Below are 21,960 nucleotides of genomic sequence, written 5' to 3'. Positions count from 1 at the left end.
ATGAGTAGAGAAATTGGCTGCATATTTGCTATTTTTACAGCTTCATCCACAAGAGGATTTGCTGGCATTGCTTGCACAGCATGTGGAGAGTCCAAAATACAATTATCCAAAGGGAAAAAAATTAACACCAAAAAGAATCCAGAAACTAATGGGTTGTAACTGCTTAGCATATTCCCTTTGCAGGTTGAGGAAGGCATGATCTTATCCCTGATTTGGACACTTTATTCTAATCTGCAACCATGTAAAGTCAGAAAATCACCAATGTCCAAGAAACTGCAGAGGACTGGAAGGTACTGAGTGCTAAGGGTACATTTGTTCTTTTTTTTTTCTTCCATTTTTATTTTAACAAACTTCAAACTTTAGAAAAGTTGCGAGAATAATAATACAATGAACACCTTTCTATTCTTCAGGAAGACTCACTGCTACCTTTTTGCTGCATTTGATCTGTCCACCTATCACCCACCTTTTGAACATTACCCCACAAATCTTCAGTACTCCTGTCCTAAGAACAAGAATATTCACACCAATAACCACAAATTTAACATTGATACATGCTGTTATCGAGTAGACACTCCATATTCAAAAATTTAGAACAGGGCTCAGCGAACTTTTTCTATAGAGGGCCAGATAGTAAATATTTTTGGCTTTGCAGGTCAGACAGTTTCTGTGTCAAGTACTCAATTCTGCTGAGGTAGAGCAGAAGCCACAGGCAAAACACCACCAGTGGATGTGGAGGGAGGGGGTCCTAATAAAACTTGATTTGCCAAAACAGGCAATGGGCTAGTCTAGAGACTCTTAACCCTAGGAAACAAACAGGGTTGCAAGGGGGAAGTGGGTGGGGGGATGGAATAACAGGATGATGGGCATGAAGGAGGGCACATGATGTGATGAGCACTGGGTGTTGTATGCAACTGATGAATTACTAAGCTCTACATCTGAAACTAATGATGTACTATATGTCAGCTACTTGAATTTAAATTTAAAAGAAGAATTGGTTCAAGATTTACATTTTACAGTCAGTAAATCTTACAATTCAAGATATACTACAAAGATCACTCATGGTTTCAAAAAAGTTTTGCCATGGATTGGACTACTCAATTATAGATCATTCTACTGCCTACATTTCTTCATTCCTATGAATCTAGTTCCTACAGATCTACCTCTTCATCCTTTATTTGGAAAACATCAATACCTACCATAAATATCACACAGCCTTATCTTCTATAAGTGTTCTTTTTTAAAATCGTGGTAAAATATACATGACATAAAACTTACTATTTTAACCATTTTTAAGTATACAGTGCAAGGGCATTAAGAAAATTCACAGTGTTGTGCAACTATCACTACCATCCATCTCCAGAAAATTTTCATCTTCCCCATCTGAAACGCTGTACCCGTTAGGAAGTCCACTTCCCATTCTCCCTCTCCCCTGGTCCCTGGCAACCATCATTTTACTTTCTGGCTTTATGAAGTTGACTACTCTAAGTACCTCAAATAAGTGGGATCATATACTGTTTGTCCGTTTATGTCTGGTTTATTTGCTTAGCATAATGTCTTCTAGGTTCATCCCTGTTGCAGCATGTGTCAGAATTTCCTAGCCTTTTAAGGCTGTATAATATTCCATTATGCGTATAAACTATTTTTTGTGTATCCATTCATCTGTTGATGGACACTTAGGTCATTCCCATCTTTGGTTATTGTGAATAATACTGCTATGAACATGGTTCTAGACTGATTCTTAAAGTAGTAATTTTCTTTCTGTCTAGGAGAAAGGATCTAACAACAGATCTGAACCTAAAGTGTCACATTTAGCATAATAGTGTCAGAAGTTAGCTCAATAGAAGATACCTGTGCAAACTATCAAGTCACCTCCCCCTTTGTCCCCTTCCTTCAGGGCTCCAGCATCTCTTGCCTGGATATTTTGATAGCCTTGTGTCCTTGTCTCCAAGCTTGTCCTGACCTGCCCTGGCACCGCAGTGACCTAAAATGCAAAATTGATCATATCATTCCTCTGCACTAGACTTTTCCATAGCTCCCTATTTCCTCTCCGACAAAGTTTAAAGGTCTTATCCTGGCATATCAGGCCCTCAGTGTCCTAGCTCTGCCCTATCTCCCCATCCTTACTTCCTGCCTAGTCTAGCTTCTCACTTCATATTTCAGTTGCACTGAGCCACTTCCTATCATCTCTTCCTCCAAAATAAATAAAAACAATAAATGATGCTATTTGGTGCCCCTTTGCCTTTGCTTACTGTATTTGTTCCACCTGCCTGGAAAGCTTTTCCTCCCTTTTCTTTGCTAGGTTATATCCACTTATCCTTCGGGACTAATTCAGCAGTGGGAGCGCCTGGCTGGTTCTGTCAGTGGAGCGTGCGACTCTTGATCTCTGGGTCATGAAATTGAGCCCCACATTGGGTGTAGAGATTACTTTAAAGGAAAAAAAAAAGATTAATTCAGCAGCAATGCTTCTAGGAAGCATATCCCAGACATGCCCACCCATTCTCCCCCCAGTCTGTGTGCCCCAGAGCACCCTGTCTCTCCCTGTCCTAGTGTCATAGAGTCTCTATAGGATTTGTCTGATTTAGCTTCCTGAAGCATAGGGATCATCTTTCCACTCCCCAGTGTGCAAAAGAATGCCAGATATCTAGTAGGTGCTTAATGAGTGTTTTCTGAATTGAACAGAATTACAGGTTCTTAAAAGGGCGTATTAAGCCCTTTGTAAGCTGCTCCAAATGTCACCAGCTTCATTTCCTGCTATTCTAATCTCTCTTTTGCCCATGTACCCCAACCACACCTAATGCCAATACTTCCTCAAGTAAGCGATGAAATCCCATGCCTCTGGGCCAGTGCTATCAACTCCCTCCCTCAGGAATTCCTTATACTTCCCTTCCTAATGTACTCCTATTCATCCTTCAACACCCAGCCTAAATATCTTCTACTCTGAGGAGCCGACTCTGAGATTCCTGATCCTTCCAGACAGAAGGAACTTTTGCTTTTCTGCTTGTCATAGAACAGAATATCCCAAGAAGCCTAGGTGGTGCAGTAGGTTGAGCCTCCAACTTTTGGTTTCAGATCAGGTCATGATTCAGGGTCCTGAGATCTAGGCCCACCTCAGGCTCCACACTGGGCAGGAAGTCTGCTTAAAGTTCTCTCTCCCTGGGATGCCTGGGTGGCTCAGCGGTTTAGCGCCTGCCTTTGGCTCAGGGCATGATCCTAGAGTCCCAGGATCGAGTCCCACATCGGGCTCCCTGCATGGAGCCTGCTTCTCCCTCTGCCTGTGTCTCTGCCTCTCTCTCTCTCTCTCTGTCTCTCATGAATTAATGGATAAAATCTTTAAAAAAAAAAGTTCTCTCTCCCTCTGCCCCTCCCATTTGTGCTCTTTCAAAACAAATAAATAAATCTTTAAAAAGAAAAGAGAGAGTGGAATAACCCTATTATATACCATATCACAACATTATATTGTCAGTAACTTATGTATCTGTCTTTTCCCATAGACTGTACCTTGTTTTATTCATCTTTGGGTTTCTAAAGCCTAGCGCAGTGCTAGGGCGCATAGCAGGTGTCCAATAAATGTTGGATAAATAAATGGATGAATGAATGATGTAGACATTTGATAAGCATAGTCTGAGTGGACACAAAGAGAATCTGATTCAATCTGTTTTCATTCCGGGATAATATGACCTAACTTGATGTCTGGGGTTCAGACGCTAAAAGCATTATCTCTCCCTCAACATAGCCATTTATATTCGAAGCTTTATGTAGCCCTGCTTTTCCATAAATTTACACAGCGATGGAAGACCCTATTTCTTGGCTCCACAAAGGAGAAATGGAGAAATGGAGAAATAAAACTGTGACTAGTAGTCTGAAGTGTCCCAGATCAAAGTTTAAGGAAGAGACAAAAGGCCTCTGAGAAGCTCACCATAGGGAAGAGGTGAGCTGGACTTAGTCTCAGGGCCTGTATCTTCACTGGGAAGTGATGATCTAGTAAAAGTACTAGAGACTCTGCTGAGGCAGCTACCTGTCACCATGGGAGAGCTTTTGAAGAAAATGGCTGCAAACATGGCTATTGAAAGAGGTATGTTATTTGTCAAAATGCTGTGATATCTGGGACCAGGCAATGTTGTGGGGGTCATCTCTGGAGGGAATAACAGGAAGGAGGGTCTACCCTCTTGCCACTAAGAACCACGGTAGCCTGGGCAAATTGTCAAAGGGTCTACCCTGGGGTAAGTGAAGATGGATGATTCTGTGTTTGTGTTGGTGATGACAGCTAGGCATGGGGGTCAGCGGACAGGTGGCTTGGTCAAGCCTTATAGTTAGACTGCTGGGGTTTTCAGCTTGGAGCTCCAGCAAGGGAGGCTTCTGGCTTCATGTCTGAGGAATGTTGATAGGCTGCCAGAGTGGGACAATGATTATGGAAGCAGGCACAGAGGGCTTGGTCTGCATCACTGCAGCCATTGCAAGGCGATGATAATGAAGACTAGTTAATAGATACGTGTCTGGAGGACTATTGACATAGAGACAGCTACTCTGGAAAAGACTGGAATTATTGCTAGGATCCGTGGGAAATTAAAGCCCTTGTTATTTAGACCTAATTGTTAATATGACCTTTTTTGTTCTTTTCCAAGCTGGTGAAACCAGGGACACAGTGATTGCATAGATAAATAGAAACCATTAACTAATCAAGTGAAAAGATACACCTATAAGAAGAAATTATTGCCCATAATGGATAGGACCAGGCTATACTCCTCAACCTGGACCTTTTACATGAAGCACAGTAGTAGTTTATCCTATTTTCTTGTGATTGATTGGTTATGTTTGGTCCTGCCTATACATTTTTTAAAAAAAGTAATCTCTATGCCCAATTTGGGCTTGAACTCACAGCCTTGAGATCAAGAGTTGCGTGCTCTACCAACCGAGCCAGCCAAGCACCCCTACCAATGTAGTTTTAAAGGGCCTTGCATGCAGAGCTCCTCAGTCTGATTGGGATGTATACTGGCAGGTGCATCCCAAAGGATGTACCCAGAATCCTGATCTCCCTATTCCTGAATGAGAAGCCTTGGAGCATCACTCCCCTTCTCCCTGATGTAGGACCCCTGCTCAGAGACTGGTCAGTTCCTCCTCCATTCTCTCCTCTTATGTCATCTTTGCCCTGAGATTACCTTCCTGCCATCCATTTCCTTCACACCCTGAGCCCTGTGAACTTGAATTGCAATAAGCTTGAACCACAGACCCAAAGTCTAAATGTCCTGACCAACAAAATCTCATAAATTGTGGGCTCAGCTCCTTGGGAAGTGGTGGGCAAGATTTCCTTCATCATATTTAAGATCTGATGGAATTAATCCCTGAGGAATGTATTGAAGGAGACAGATGGGGAGTGGACCAGAGACCTAAGGAGCTGTTTTCCTCCCCAGTTTCCAGGATTTTGCAACAAATCATATAATCATATGCAACAAGTTCAAAAAAAAAGCAAAAGCTAAAGGAGAGAAGAAGAAAGAAGAAGAAGAAGAAAGAAGAAGAAGAAGAAGAAGAAGAAGAAGAAGAAGAAGAAGAAGAAAGGAGGAGGAGGAGGAAAGCAAGAAAAGAAAAGAATAGAATAGAAAAGAATGGAATAGAAAATAGAAGGACATTTCCCTTTGTCTCCTATTGAGGGGCTACTTCTTTTGTACAGAAGTAATTGTAAACCTCAAGTATGCACTTGGGAATGTGTGTTTCTGGGAAGATTCGAGCTCCTCCCAGAAGAGCTGAAGGGGACTCTGACTAGAAACAATCTCTCCAACTAGTGACTCTGCGCCTGAATGAATTGAAAGAGATGCCTCTTTGCTTTAATTTTTTTGCCACCCCCAACTCCACAGTTAAGAAAGGAAAAAAAAAGCTTTTTTTTTTTTTTTTGAGACTATACCAGACTAGTTAATAGAATGGGATAATTCTGGATACAAGGCTCTGTGAAATAGGAGAGTATAATGAGAGGCATTTGAATGGATGTCATTGTCTTTCACAAAGCATGCTTTTGTCTCATTGTTTTCACCTAAGACTTCTTGCAAAACAACAGGCTTTGAAAGTGCAAGATATGCTGCTTCACTCTTGAAGAGCTGACAGTCATCCCACCTTTTCCAGGAGGATTGTGACTGGAGCTTCAATCATTGCTCCCCTTGCCCCCCTCCCCCCCACTTCAGTGAAGTAGGCCCGACAATTAGAGAGAACTGTTAGCTGACTATCCTCTCCCTGGTTCCAGTCCAGTCAGAAGGAAGTAAAAATATCCTGTGGTCAAACTATAGTGAGTCCTGCTTCTAAGGAGCTTGGGCTGAGGGTAGCCAGGGGGCGGTAATGTCACCCACAGAAGCGACAGCCAGCTGACACCAAACCATCGCATGAAATTTCCTTCATCCGAAAGCTTGAGACCCTTTGGATGCTACTGCACTTTGGGGAAATAAACAAACAAACAAACAAACAAAAAGGCCATTTCTAAATTTAGGCAGCTTTTGTAGGCTATAGTTAGTCACGTTTGTACTTTGTAAAAATATCAGAATGCATTTTGGCAGAAATTTTCATCGTGATATATAGTTTTTTTCCTCTCACTTCCCCATGTTGAAAGCTCTGGTGACACAAACATTAAGGAATATAACCAGAAACCCGAGGAACTCTGCTTGACTCACGCGGGTATTCACTTGACAAAAATTTACTGAGACTCTGAATCAGGGCTTGTTCCAAGCCTCTGCTTCTCATCAGTTTTCACTAGAGTCTTTTGTTCTTGGAGCTCTCCAGGAAATCCCACGTAGTTGGAAAAGAGGTGACTGCTCTCTACCTTGTCTATATGTGCCATAGGAGAGAGCATTTAAAAAAACATTTAAAAAAGCATTAAAACACACACACACACACACACACACACACACACACAGATCATCAAATACCTGCCTTGGTTGTGGGGGGCTCTTGTGAGCTTTGAATGCATTCATACGCGTGCAGCGTCTGGGTCTGGTCGGAGTGTGGCACGAGGGGAGTGCACAATCAGCGTCTTTATCAGTAGGAGTAGTATTTGCACACAGCACACGCAAATAGATTGGTGTACACGTGCATGCTCTCCGTCCAAAAGACACAGGCGTGCAGAAACAGTCTCTGTCTTTCAACCCCCAAGGACCCAACAAGGCCTGTAACGGAGCAGGTCTAAACTGAAGTAAGAGCCTCTGCTGCCTTTTTTCCCACTGTGGTGACATACATACAACATAAAATGTACACTTTAACCAATTTTTAAAAAAGATTTTATTTATTTATGAGAGAGACAGAGAGAGAGAGGCAGAGACACATGCAGGGAGCCTGACATGGGACTCGATCCTGGGTCCCCAGGATCACACTCTGGGCTGAAGGCGGCTCCAAACTGCTGGGCCACCAGGGCTGCCCCTTTAACCAATTTTTTTAAAAAAGATTTTATTTATTTATTCATGAGAGAGAAAGAGAGAGAGAGAGGCAGAGACACAGGCAGAGGGAGAAGCAGGCTCCATGCCCGGAGCCTGACGTGGGACTCCATCCTGGGTCTCCAGGATCAGGCCCTGGGCTGAAGGCGGTGCTAAACCACTGAGCCACCCGGGGGGTGCCCCCCTTTAACCAATTTTTAAAAAGATTTTATTTTTGAGCAATCTCTACACCCAACATGGGGCCCAAACCCACAACCCTCAGATCAAGAGTCGCACACTCCACTGCCTGAGCCGGCCAGGCAGCCCCATTTTTTAAGTGAACAATTCAGTGGCATTAATTACATTCACATTGGTGGGCAACCATCACCACCATCCATCTTCAGAACATTTCTCTCTCTCCCTCTCTCTCTCTCTCTCTCTCTTTTTTCTGGAACGTTTTTCCCAAACTGAAACTCCCTTGCCATCAAACACTAACTCCCTCTCGTCCCTCGTCTCCCTTCTGCCCCCTGCCCCTGGCAACCACTGTTTTACTTTCTGCCTGTATGAAGTCGACTACTCTGGGTACTTCATGTAAGTGGAATCATACGGTATTTGTCCTTTTATGTCTAGCTCGTTTTACTTAGCATAATGTCCTCAAGGTTCATCCCTGTTGTAGCATGTGTCAGAATTTCATTCCTTTTTAAGGCTGAATAAGGAGCTTTCGTTTTAAAATGGAGGTATTTTGGGAAGACCATATGGCTATAGCTCTCACAGGCGATTTCCAATCCTCTCTTCTCTCTCCTAGGCCTCATTGTATGAATATTCTAATGAGATCTAATGACATGGCTTCCCTGTGGTGTCCTTCCACCAGGACTGGCTTTGCCCGTGAACTTGGGCTCTGGAGTCAGACAGATGTGCATTTGCATCTGCATTATGTCACTTAAGAAATTTATTATCTTGAACATATATTTAGGTGAAACCATATGATGATGCCGATGTTTGATAAGTTTTGTGTACTAAAACGACAATTTCGTACTGCCCAACCTAATTTTTCTAGCCCTCTGCTTCTGGGTTATTTGATATAAAATATAAAATTAAAAATGGTGCTTGCCTTGAGTGCCTGGGTGGCTCAGTAGGTTAAGTGTCTGACTTCTGATTTCAGCTCAGGTCTTGATCTCAGGGTTGTGAGTTCAAGCCCCAAGGAGCCTAGTTAAGAAAAAAATTGGAGGCGCCTGGGTGACTCAGTCAGTTAAGCATTTGCCTTCAGCTCAGGTCATGGTCCCAGGGTCCTAGGATAGAGTCCCTGCATCGGGCTTCCTGCTCCGCGACAAGCCAGCTTCTCCCTCTCCTCCCTGCTCATGTTCTCTCTCACTATCTCTCTCTCTCTCTCTCAAATAAATAAAAAAATATTTTTTAAAAAATGGTGCTTGCCTCTTGGTGTTGCTGTGGGGGCTGAATGACAGCATGTGAGCTATGTTCATTCTGAGCTTGGCCAAGGCTGTTGTGGGAGCTACGTGCCACTGCCTCCTTTGGAGAAAGGAGCCTCCTCATAAGTCCAGACTTCTAGAAGTTTCTTGCCCATCGCTCCTGCACCTGACTGATTGTACCTTTGTCATCAGCTCAAGGGCAGGAGAGTCAGCCTGGAATGAGAGCAATTTTTCTGACACTTGAGAAACTATACTACAGTGAATAAAATAAATAGCATTCCCTACCTTCATGAAGTTAATGTTCTAGTCGGGGAGGGAGAAAGCATGGGAAGTAAGAGAAATATGTGGTAATTTAAGAAAACTGAAGTAGAAAAAAAAGATCTGAAGTATCAGGTGGTACTTTAGGTGAGATGGGACATAGCACCCTTGTTCTGTACATGAAGTAGATTTGGAATTTGAACTTCTTTTTAGGCCTTCCCCATACCATCCCCCTTCTTCCCTTCCTCCTCTTCCTTTCCTCCCTTCTTCCTTTCCTTCCTTCCTTCATCCCTGCTCTCTTTCCTTCTCTCTCTTTCTCCCCATTAGCATCCTGGGCAGCTCTCGTGGCTAACTTGAAACTGTCTTTCCAGGGTGCCTGTATGCCGACTCTGCAGAGTTCCCCAGATTAGGAATTCCAAGAGAAGACTCCCTTCTTCCCAGGCCTGTTACAGGACGCTTTGTTCAACTGCTGGCTCGGCGTCCATTAGTAATTGGGCTACCTTGGGGTTTTCTCTGCATTTTACCCTTTCATAATCCTAAATCTTCAAATATCTTTCACCTGAGGACCTCTGTCTCCTTGCCAACCAGTCCTTCCTTCTGAATCTCAAGGAATTACATGACCACGTCATCACAAAACACGTTCTCATCAGAGTTGTCTGTTGCCCCTGGCTCCAGTCAGGCCTGGGGCAGCCTGTTAAAACATAAACTGAGGCATAATAAAAAAAATTTTAAGAGTTTATTTGAGCAAAAATCAATTTGAACTGGGCACAATCCAATCTAGTAGACAGAAAGGAGCTCTGAGGAGCTGTACAAAATGGAAGACTTTCATAGCAGAAGAGGGTAGAAACAAGGAAGTTATACTGGCGAAAAAAAAAAAAGCATGTTGGTTATTACAAGGTTACTTTCTTTGAGGAGATGGCAGGGGTCTATCAAGCAGATTACCTCATTGGTACTGAGCAGGCAATTCCTGATTGGCTGGTTTACAATTCCAGTTCTGTCAACACCCAAGAAACAAACAATCCAATCATGAAATGGACAGAAGACAGGAACAGAAATTTCACTAAAGAAGACATACACGTGGCCATCAAGCACATGAGAAAATGCTCTGCATCCCTTGCCATCAGGGAAATACAAATCAAAACCACAATGAGATACCACCTCACACCAGTGAGAATGGGGCAAATTAACAAGGCAGGAAACAAACGTTGGAGAGGATGTGGAGAAAAGGGAACCCTCTTGCACTGTTGGGAATGTGAACTGGTACTCCTATCCATATCCATATTCTATACGGATAGGGTCATGAACTGGTACTCTGGAAAACAGTGTGGAAGTTCCTCAAAGAGTTAAAAAGAGAGCTACCTACAACCCAGCAATTGCACTGCTGGGGATTTACCCCAAAGATACAGATACAGTGATATGCCGCGACACCTGCACCCCGATGTTTCTAGCAGCAATGTCCACAATAGCCAAACTGTGGAAGGAGCCTCGGTGTCCATCGAAAGATGAATGGATAAAGAAGATGCGGTCTATATACACAAAGGAATATTACTCAGCCATTAGAAATAACGAATACCCACCATTTGCTTCAACGTGGATGGAACTGGAGGGTATCTTTCCAGGGTGCCTGTATGCCAACTTGAAATAAGTCAATCAGAGAAGGACAAACATTATATGGGTTCACTCATATGGGGAATATAAGAAATAGTGAAAGGGATTATAAGGGAAAGGAGAGAAAATGAGTGGGAAAAATCAGAGAGGGTGACAAAACATGAGAGACTCCTAACCCTGGGAAAAGAACAAGGGGTAGTGGAAGGGGAGGTGGGCAGGGGGATGGGGAGACTGGGTGACAGGCATTGAGGGAGGCCCTTGACGGGATGAGCACTGGTGTTACACTATACTATTTGTTGGCAAATAGAACTTCAATTTAAAAAAAAAAAAAAAAGATTCCAGTTCTGGCAGAGAGGAAACTGTGAATTAAATCTCAGTTTGCTGACGGAGCTGAGCATAAGCAACTCCATTTTGGGCCTCTGGTCTTGTTTTTAAAAGCCCAATCCAAGGTAATTGATGGGGAGGGTATTTGCGTTTTCCTCAGAGTGTACATGAGACCTTCCAGGGCCAAAAAATCCTTTATGAAGTATACAGAGAGGGTGACAAAAATTAGTGTAGCAAAATATGTATATTGCAATACTGGGTTTGTTTATTTTGCATAATATGGATGGTTTGTTCTATTTTGTTTTAAAGTTCATAGTCGGGGCAGGAAGATGTGTCTGTGGGCCTGTGGGGAGGACTGCGGTGGTAGCTGATGATATTCTGCTACCCATCCCACTTTCTGGACTTGTATATTGTTCTTCGATGTGAGATGAGCTACAGTGAGCTATTGTCCTTCTGATGCCACCTCTTAGGGTCAACACTCTTAGGTTCAAGCTTTTGCTCAGAAAATGCTGCCTCATCCCTAATGGCTGCGCGATCAGGAAAATATTATTTTCAGATGTTTTAAATTTGTGCAGTGAAAAACATATGTCCTGCCATATGGAGCACAATAGGAGCTAGTTAAGGCCAAAGTGGAAACCAGAATTAGGAGGTCTCTTTTTTCTGTTTTTGAAGTCAGACCTGCAGGCCAGATTTCCCCAACCAGCAGTTGAAGCCATGCTCTGAATTAGAGTACGTGTGCATCAGGGAGAGGCTATGTACACCAAAAGGCAACTGCAGACCCTTCTCTCTCACCAGCAATATATCCGGTTAGGGGAGCTGTGCAATGCTGCTATAGCCCCATCTGGAAACTAAGTCACAGACAGCCTTGCAAATGCTCCAAAGTCATGTGCACTGTGATACAGAGTATTAAAATATCTATTTGTACGATAAGATAGTTGCACTAAAACTGCACATGGGAAAATTTGGTGTCATTTTAACCATCAGTTTTGAAAATAAAGCTCTCAGAGTTATAGTAGTAACAGAGTTGGACTTTCACATTTAATCTGAGAAAGAAATGCAAAGAACGCCAGAATATGAAAAACAGCATTAGCTTATCAGTCACTGACTGACTCGGCAAGTGACGCTTTTGTGTGCAGTCCAGAGCGGGGCTCTGCAGAGGAAAGATGTGTAAGACAAACTCCTTCCCACAAGAAAAGCTTCCAATCCACCTACTCTTCCCCTGAATTTTCCTTTCACAACTTCTTGGTTTCATTCACTGAGCTGCTCCACATACCAGGCATTGTGTGATGAGCTCTCACGGTGCTCTTTCATGGAGGAAACGGGCAAGGAAACAGATTACTAATGTGAGCTAAGAGCTATGATTCAGATAATGAGGGATGCTAAGAAAGCTTAGTGGAGGTCATATGGACAGGATATAAGGTCAGAGAATGCTTCCCAGAGGTCATGGCACCTGAGTTGCATCAGAAGAAGTTTACCTAATGTATATTTAATTACGGTTTAAGGTGGTGGTTCTTGGGTGATGGTTCTGGGTTGGCAGCTGAGCTAACAGCAAACTGGACTTTCCTGGAGTTTGTGGGCCATGGAGCCATGGGCCCTAAGCCTGGTTCGTGCCTAGCCAACAGAAGGCTCAACTTGCAAGCTCCACCTAGACAGGTCACCCTCTTGAATTCCTGTTTCCAATCTAGGAGATAAGGATCTCCTACTTTTGGTCTTTGCAGAGCAAAGACATCTGACAGATCTTAAGTCCAAGGAATGGCTGCTTCTCCCCGGCTCCAGGTACCACCTCTTTCCTAGTGGTGACTCTGTTGTCTTCTTCTCTTCCTGTCCACCAGAGGTGACCACTCAGAATCTTAACTTGACAGGCTTACAATAGAAAAACATCCTTATGGACTATCGGCAGGAGTCCGTTCCCTCAGAGGGAGGGTGGGGAATTTTGCTATAGGATTGAGGGTGGAGCCAGATGGAAGGGAGCTATAGAATACTAGACTGAAAAGCCTGGACAGTGGAAGATGTTGCTGGTTGTTATCCATGGAGCCAACATGATGAAAAAATGGAGTTTTAGGAAATAGTTCAATGATCGAGTGAAGATGCACTGGACAAGAAAAAAAGGGTAGGGGCAGGCGGACAGACTAGGGCAATAGTGCCATAGTGCAGGTTTAGATAATAGTTAAGTATTGGCCTTTGAATAGGAACACAGAGTGAAGTGAAGGTAGAAGCAGGACAACTTGGAGGAAGATGGGGATGCATGTAATTGAGAAACAGCAATCAGTGATGATGAGTTCACAAAGATAATTGATTTGATTTACTTTGGATGGAGGGATTACGGCTATTGACTTGTAATAACACAGATTTCATTACTATTTTAAAGACCTCTCTTAAAATAAGGTCTGTATGTTGAGTCTGGTCCTATGCTTTAAGATTGGGCATCTGTCTTTCTCACTCCCCCCCCTTTTTTTTCATGTCTTATGTTTCACTGGCCTTGGTCCCCCCACCCATAAGTCCAAGGACCCTATCCTCCCGGCACAAAGGCAAGCCTACCTATCCTCAAACTGTGCTTGGACCAGAAACATGTAGACAAGCAAAAACAGATAATAACCTGGATACAACACTTGAGCTTTGTATAAAGCCCTGATTGTATGTAGTTTAGGAAAATATATGACTTTGTTTTAATGCAGAATTTGAAGGGTAAAATTTTAAATCCCATACTCTTCTTTGAAAAGTGGAATCAAATGAAGATTAATTTGAATTAATCTGCCCACCAGATTGAAGTTGAATTATGGAAAGAGCAGTGCTTAAATCTGAATTTACCAAAAGCTTGTCTTAAATGGCCAGATTATGTTGTAAATGTGTTTGTTTCTAGGGTCAGGACGTTTCTAGCCTCCAAATTGTGTGACGTGGAAGTTTTCAACTTTTTTTTAATTATTATTATGAAACAACCAAAGCGAATCTTGATGTTTGGCTATTTCAAATTTCTTTCCTGGCATACCTCGAGCAAGGTTCTTTCAGAGTAGAGATGGACCCTCACAGACTCAGCTCCAGCTTTATTTTGAAAGGTAAAACTCTTCCAGGCCAGTCTTCTTTAAGAGCACAGTCCATTGCATGGAATGCTTTGAGATATTGCATTCCATTCTGAGTGCTTAAAAGCCCTCAAGTGGAAAACTCAGATCAGTCTCAAAGAACCAGCCATGTGTTGATAGCCAACTTCTCTGTGCAATTTCTATCTGTTCCTTACTGCTAGAGCAGCATGATGTCAGTGCTGGAAAAAGCAAGCTTTATGTCTTTGCTGCTTTTTCAGTTTCTGTTTGTAGCATTGGTGTTGTGTTAATCAAAGGCCCATGGGAAATATAATGTCTGATGCTGGTACTCAGAGCAGAAGAGCTACAATTGATTAGAACATGGAAGTCTCCTTGTAAATGCTATAAATTGTATTGTTGGGTTAGCGTAAAGGTACAAAAATAAAATACCTAAGTCTGTTTCCTCAAACAGTTAATATCCATCCTGTAGAGATAGAAAAATCAAGGCAGAAAAGTGGAGAAGGCGATGAATGTTCAGCTGGAATAAAAAGTAGAACAGACTCCTCTGAGTACGCTGATGCTTTTCTCCCCATAGAACTCATTTGGGTTAATCTTATATTTAAAGCTTTTTAATATTAAATTATAGATAAATGGCCATTTGGAAATATTCAAGATGGCAGAATGAAACAATTTGAAAGCGTATTCTTATTACTCTACATTAACATAACGAATTTGAGATGTTCAGTCAACTCCTTTGAAAGAGAGAATAGAAAAAGGGAAAAAGACAAAAGCAATGTTCCAAGAAGCAGAATTAAAACAGAGAACACCCTTCACCTGGTCAATTATTTCAGAGCAAGAGATAAGGCTCGTCATTAAGAACTAGCATCATAAAAAGTACTTTATATGAGGAAATTAAACAAGAAAGAAAAAAAGGTAGAGCAGGAAGCAAGGACTATGGAAAATGTTTCTACATTTTTCTAATTACTCACTTCATTTCCTGGAAAGGAATGGCTGCCCACTGGTGGGTTGATCTAGTTTAATATTTACCTCAAAGTACAATTTTATCGCCTAAGCTTTATTAACAAAGTCAAAGTTACTGAGAAAAAGTGAATGAACATTAGAAAAATGCGGATTTTCTGATTATTAAGTGGCTGTGTGAGAGATGTCTAATTTTTTTCCTCACTTTTGCTGTGTGAGGTAAGGTTAACTTGGACAGACAATGCAAACAAAGAGAACAGAAAAATCTAGCAGGCCTAGAGAGTCAGTTCAAACAACACTCCCCCTGCCCCTCCACTTTTTGCTATTTTAGAAAATTGACTTGAGATTTATATAGGAAACAAATTATGTCCTCTGCACTTGACCTTAGATAGTGGAAAATCACCTAACTCCCACCTCCCTGAATCCTTGCACTTATTTTCATGTTTCTTCTTAAAACAGTTTCTGTAGATCAGAAGAGTGATCACTTTTGCCCACAGCCACCTTCTCGAAGCGCCTGGCCCCAGTAGCAGAGGGATATATTTATTCACTCTTTGAGCTCTTGGGGGTGGGAAAGGGGAAATTTCCATCTGACCTTTCAGCACATTCCTTTTCTGAAAGTGACTTTTTCGGTGTGAAATCTCTGATGTGGTTGCATTTGACTGAAGCTATTTTATTTTTAGCCCACCTAGCAGTGAACCCAAATTTAATATTACTGCATGTGTATGTATTGGGGGGTGGGCGGAGGAGAGTAGCTTGACTGATGCAACTGTTAATGGAGGTTCAATCACGATGTCCACATCGTTGTGGGCCTTGGTTTTCCGGAAGGGCAAAATACCAATAATACCTGACTCTTAATATCTGGCAATAGTATTTGCAAATAAATTATGACTTTGGTCATTGTAATTGCAGCTGTGATTTTCAACTACTGCTATGACTTGTAGACTATGTACACTTCCAAGATTAAGAAACTTATGAAAAAAAAAAGAAAGAAACTTATGGACTCTAATTACAATCTGGAACAATATACATGTAACCTTCCTGAAAATGTCTTGATGTAATAAATACAGCAAATACAAATGCATTTTAACTTTGTTTTAAAATAGGTTTTGTACCAGCCATTGAACATCAGAGGTTGGACAAAATTATGCATCATTAGCAAGAAAATATCAGGACTTGGCAAAAAAGCTTATGATCTACCTCCCTGCTTGCTGTGTCTATTTCCTAAATGGAAATCACGATACTATCCTATAATAGGACAGTGTACTGAATTCATATCTACCTCTGACATGTTACTCAACAATAATGACTGAGGTTCACATCAGGTGACATGTGAATAACACCCCCAAGTATTATAAGGAATGGTCTCCCTTCCCTCTTTTGCTCTTGTTCAGAAAATACAATTAATTGCCTCTGGGTTTAAATATTGGGCTTATGGAAGAAGCAGCAGAGAAGGCAGGTGAACTGCTAAAAATGCTGATTTGGACTCTTGGAGGCAGATACTCAGATTGTGCAGGGGCTGAAAAATCAGAGTGACAGATCCAATAGGGCTAATTTATTACTTTTGAAATCGGTGGAGGTTTTGTCCAGAAATGGGCAAGATCAGTGTTTCTCAAGCCTTAATGGGCTATGGATCATCTGAAGATCTTTTTAAAATTCAGATTCAGATTCACAAGGTCGAAGTCTTGTGAGATTCTGCATTTCTAACAAGCCACTGGGGGATGCGGAGAATTCTATTTTAAGTAGCAAGGGATATAGTGGCTACTCTGAAATCTTTGTAAGGGAAGAAAGAGTGTGAGTCAAAAGGTAAGAAGAGAAAAGACAGAAGAAGGGACTCTGGATGGAAAGTTGGATCCTAGGCCCTGAGGCTGTTGAGGGTCAGGGGAGTTGGGTTTTCAGGAAGCAGATCCAGTGCCAGGAGAACCAACAGACCTGTGGGGGAGTGGTGAGCCAGATTGGTTCTCTAAGCCATTTTTCTGGGGAGGCAAGTTGTATTAGACCAATGTTTCAGGATAAGTATGGTGATTCAGTGTTGGCTTTCTGAACTCTTTCCATGGGTGGAATAGGATCTGATATGCCTCCAAAATAATGGGAGAACCCATGTTGAAAATCTCTATGCCAGTAGAGGATTATAAAGAGAAGAGTTCTTGAAGGCAGGTATGGGTTTAAGACTCAGCTCCACTAGTAACAAGTTGTTGATGACAAAGTTACCCTCTTTAAAACTCAATTTTTTCATTGGCAAAATAAGGCTAACCAACTGGTTATCTAGATATAGTTCTCTTTACGTCCAAGAGATAAGAAGCATTGAACTTGGTCTGTCAACTCTATAGAATGGACTTCCTACTTGCAGGCCCTAAGATCCAAGGTGTGCTACTTTAAGCAAGTTTACTTCTTTCCATCAGTATATTCTCTTGGACCTTGTATTTGAAGTTTAGGCTTTGTTATATTGACCATCACATTCCTTGCTGAGCAAATAAACATGGCATATAGGCTTATTTTCTAATCTATAGAAAGATGTAAAGATGAGAATGAGTTTGGTGTGTTTCGGGGACAAAAAAACTTCTGGTATAGTTAAACAGGGTAGTCAAGAAAGAGTTACACGGGGTAAGCAGGGGCCAGTTCACATAAAGCTATGCAAGTTTCAGAAAGGATTTCAATTTGGGGCGCTTGGGTGGCACAGTCGGTTAAGCAGCCAACTCTTGGTTTCAGCTCAGGTCGTGAGCTCAGGGGTGAGGGATCGAGCTCCATGTAGGGCTCCACTCTCAGAGTGGAGTCTGCTTAAGACTCTCCTTGGAGCAGCCCAGGTGGCTCAGCGGTTTAGCGAGGCCTTCAGTCCAGGGCATGATCTTGGAGTCCCAGGATCGAGTCCCACGTCAGGCTCCTTGCATGGATCCTGCTTCTCCCTCTGCCTGTGTCTCTGCCTCTCTCTGTGTCTCTCATGGATAAATAAATAAAATCTTAAAAAAAAAAAAAAGACTCACTCTCCTCCCTCTGCCCATCCCCTGTCCCTGCATACACACTTTCTCCCAAATAAACAGATAAATCTTTAAAATTTTTTTAAAAAGAGAAAGGATTTCAATAATATTAAATGGGCAGCAATGTAATTGAGGACATTTAGGTGCCTAATGGTTAAATGAAAATAGCAATGGTACCTAACACTTACTCAAGGAAGGCTTACCCCTTACCAGGCATGGTGTTAAGGGTTTTTGTGTATGTTAACGTTTAACCCTCACATTAACCATATGAGAAGGGTACTATTATTACCTTCATTTTGTAGATGGGTAAGTTGAGGCTCAGGAGGTTAATTAAAAGGCCCAAGGTCACTAGCTGGTAATTAATAGGAAACAAGATACCACCACACTGTAGCCTTCTAAATCCACTGCAGCCTTTTTCTATCCTTTGTTTCAATTTGGGTTTGTTTAATTGGCCATGATTACTGATGGTCCTGGTACCTCGAGGCCTCTGGTCAAGCTGGGTCCCACGCAGCAGTCAGCGTGGATGTGAACCTGATGCAGGTGGAGCTCTCTAGGCAGTTCTGAGAGAAGCACGAGTGTCTTGTCACCTGGACCGTCCTGTCACTTTCCGTCTGCACATCTCTGCATGCACACATGTCCAAGTGCCTATATCATCTTTATGACTCTAACCTGCCTTCCCTCAGGCCACAGCGAATCACTGCTTTTCATTAGGTGGTGTAATGAATCCATCTGCCCAGTGGCGCCTCGGAGCAGCAGCCCCTCACCGCACACATCTGTTCCCGTGGAGCTGCAGCGAGCCGCACGACCTCTCGGGGCTCCCAGACACTGGGAGACACTTGGTTTTTATGTCAGCACACATCTCTCCCATCCTCCCCGGCCGAGCTGGCTCCCTTTATGTGGCTTAACAGGGAGACACAATATTCCTGAGCATTTGGGGACGGTCGTGAAGGGCAGTCCTATTGACAGGCCTCCTGGAGTGGATGAAAGATGACGACAGGTATGAATTTTATGGATCAGATCACATCTCTTTCACAACACATTGTCCTCAGAGTTTCACCGCAGCTCACGAATGTGACTAACACAGGAAATTGTGAAGACTGGTTAGCAGCAGGACAGAGGCCCAGGCTTCTGATTCCGCAGGCCCCGGGCTTCATTCACGAAGTTGAAAGAGCCACTCTCAATTCAAAGGGAGGCAGCTGCCACAGAGAACTCAAATGGCAAATCTGAGACCCCACTCGAAGTTGGCAGAAGACAGCAGGATCAAACTTCTCTTCCGGCCCCCAACTTATGACAACTATTGCTGCGGCATGGCTCTTAGAGAATGGCCTACGAAGATCTTTCATCAGCGGTGTCAAAACAATGAGGATAAAAATAATCACTGCATATTGAGGCCCTGCCATTGATGAGATGCAGGCATCATTTCTGGGAAGTGTAGGAGCACATAATGCCCATTGTCCTCTTAGTAATTGCCTTGGTCCCCAAGGGTCCTGATGGAGAAGGGGCTTAATGAGCTTTGGCTCACTGGAAAAAAGGAACTGAAACAAAATATCTATTGTTCTGAATATAACCAGAATTTTCCCCAGGACAGAAAACTCTGGTGTTGTATAGGAAAAAGTGCTCATGACTGGTGAGAGGAAGATACTCTCTATTGCTAAGAGACTTAGTTCAATATGGCAGTAGTATACAGAATTATCAAAATACATAACAAACACTCCTCTTTGTTCAGCAAATATTTATTAAGCCAGCACTATTCTAAGCATGTAGGATATAGCTGTGAATATGATAAAATACCTGTTCTCGGGCTGACAGTTCAGTGGGGGCATAAGATAAACAAGAAAAACATGGGTGGTAAGTGGTCGGCATAGAATTACTGCTGGGTGGGATGAGAGACAAAGAAACTGGGGTGGTCAGGGAAAGCTTCCTTGAGGTGACTTTGAAGCCAATGTTTGGATGTCAAGGAAGAGCCAAGTACACAAAGTTGAAGGGAAGAGCATTCCAGGCGGGAAACAGCTTCAACACCCTAGCTGACCATGAGCTTGGTATGTTTCAGGGACAGAAAGACCCCTGGCTGGGTTCGAGTAGGAGAAATGGGAAAAAATGATAGGGTGTGAGGTCTGAGAGACAGGCAGGGGGCTAGATCATGTAGAGCTATCTACGCCATGGAAAAGATTGAACAAAGCAGGGCAACCAGTTAGGAGGCTATTGAAGAATTCCACAGGAGGGGTGTGGATGGCTTCTTCCAAAGTGTGTCAGCAGAGGGATGGGGAGAAATGGATAGATTCAGGCTATGTTTTAGGGATGGACTTAAGAAGTTCTGCTGATTGGGGCCCCTGGGTGGTTCAGCCAGTTGGGCATCTGCCTTTGGCTCAGGTCATGATCCCAAGGTCCTGGGAAGGCGCCCTCACATAGGGCTCCCTGCTTTGCAGGGAGCCTGCTCTCCCTCTGCCCCTCCCCTGCTTATGCACACGCTCTCTCTCTCAGAAAAATAAGTGGAATCTTTAAAAAAGAAGTTCTGCTGATGGTTTGGATATGGAGAAGACACAAAGAAAGTTATCAAGGGTAGTTTCCAGATTTTTGTCATGAGCTAGTGGTACCTTTTAAAGGCATCGGTTGGTGATACCCCTCTGGTAACCACGTACTGAGAGAAGAGTGGTGGAGAAACTTTGGAAGGGAAAAATCAAGAATGGGATTGGCCATAAGTTGAGAGGCTTACTTAACATCCACATGGCAGTGCTAAATAGTCCTAATAGTTGGTGTAGGGAGGGGCAGGTGTATAGACGACATTTAAAGCCACAACAATGGATGAGACCACTTAGTGGATGAAGACCTGGAAGAGAAGTGGTCATTGCATAAACCCCAGGCCACTCTGACACTTACAGATCAGAAAAATGAAGCAAATTTAGTGAAAGAGCTGGACGAGAGGCAACTGGCAAGTAGGAAGCAGAACCTGGAGAGTGTGTTAAGAGTCAGAAGAAAGTGTTCTAAAAGGAAGGAGTGGTGAACTCTGTTGACTCCTGTTGAGAGGCTGAGTATGATGAGAACAGGGAATGTGCTTTGGCTTCTGCAGGGTGAAAGAGTTGCAATTGAGGAAGTGGAGGCAGTGACCGTGAGAAACTACTTCAGGAAGTTTGGCTGTTCAGGAGAGCAGAGAAATGTGGCTGTGGCCATGTTGGAATATGGGGCCAAGACAGCATTTTTTTTCTGTCTATATTTTTAATATGGGAAGCACAATATCACACTCTGGTAGAATGACATGGATGATGCCGAAAAGGAGGAAGCATTGCCTGACTCAGGTGGAGGGAAGATGGGAGCTGAGGGGCAGTTGGTCTCAGGAGAGTGGGACACCTGAGCCATTGTGGACATAGGGTGGTGGTTTTGGTAGTGACATGATGAGGGAGAGCCTTCTGGTCACTTCAGTTTTCTTGAGGAAATGTGAGGCAAGGGCACCAGCTAACACTGGGGTGGAGACGGTGTGGGGAGAGAAGAAGCTCAATGGTCACTTTGAAGAACAGGGCAGCGAACACAGGGAGAGCTTGGCAGGGTTCCCCAGCAGTGCGGAAGGGCACTGGAGACGTGGGATTGTGAATGAGAGTGAAACTTGTCAGGAAAGTTGTGTTGAAAGAAAGTTACAAACTATGGATGCGTTCCCATGGTTCCGACAGCACTTCCCACCTGCACTGACTCGTGTAGCCATCAGCCCAACCCTGAGGAATGAGAAGGCAGCATGAATAGCTCCCCTTTAGAGACGTGCTCATCTGAAAGAGATGAAATGTCCATCCTGGGTCACGAAGCAAAGCACTTGACTCTCAAACTCAGCCTCATTCCAGCACATCAACACTGGTGGAGGGGACCTACCAGCTAGAGCCGTCACAGACCACAATACAACACAGACTCATGGTCCTGGCTGTTTGAAAATGATTTTTAGGGGTTCCTGGGTGGCTCAGTCAGCTAAGTGTCTGCCTTTGGTGCAGGTCATGGTCCTGGGATCCTGGGA

This window comes from Canis aureus, chromosome 7 (genome assembly GCF_053574225.1).
Source record: "Canis aureus isolate CA01 chromosome 7, VMU_Caureus_v.1.0, whole genome shotgun sequence".
Lineage (NCBI taxonomy): Eukaryota > Metazoa > Chordata > Mammalia > Carnivora > Canidae > Canis > Canis aureus.
Note: the sequence above shows the minus strand (reverse complement) of the source record.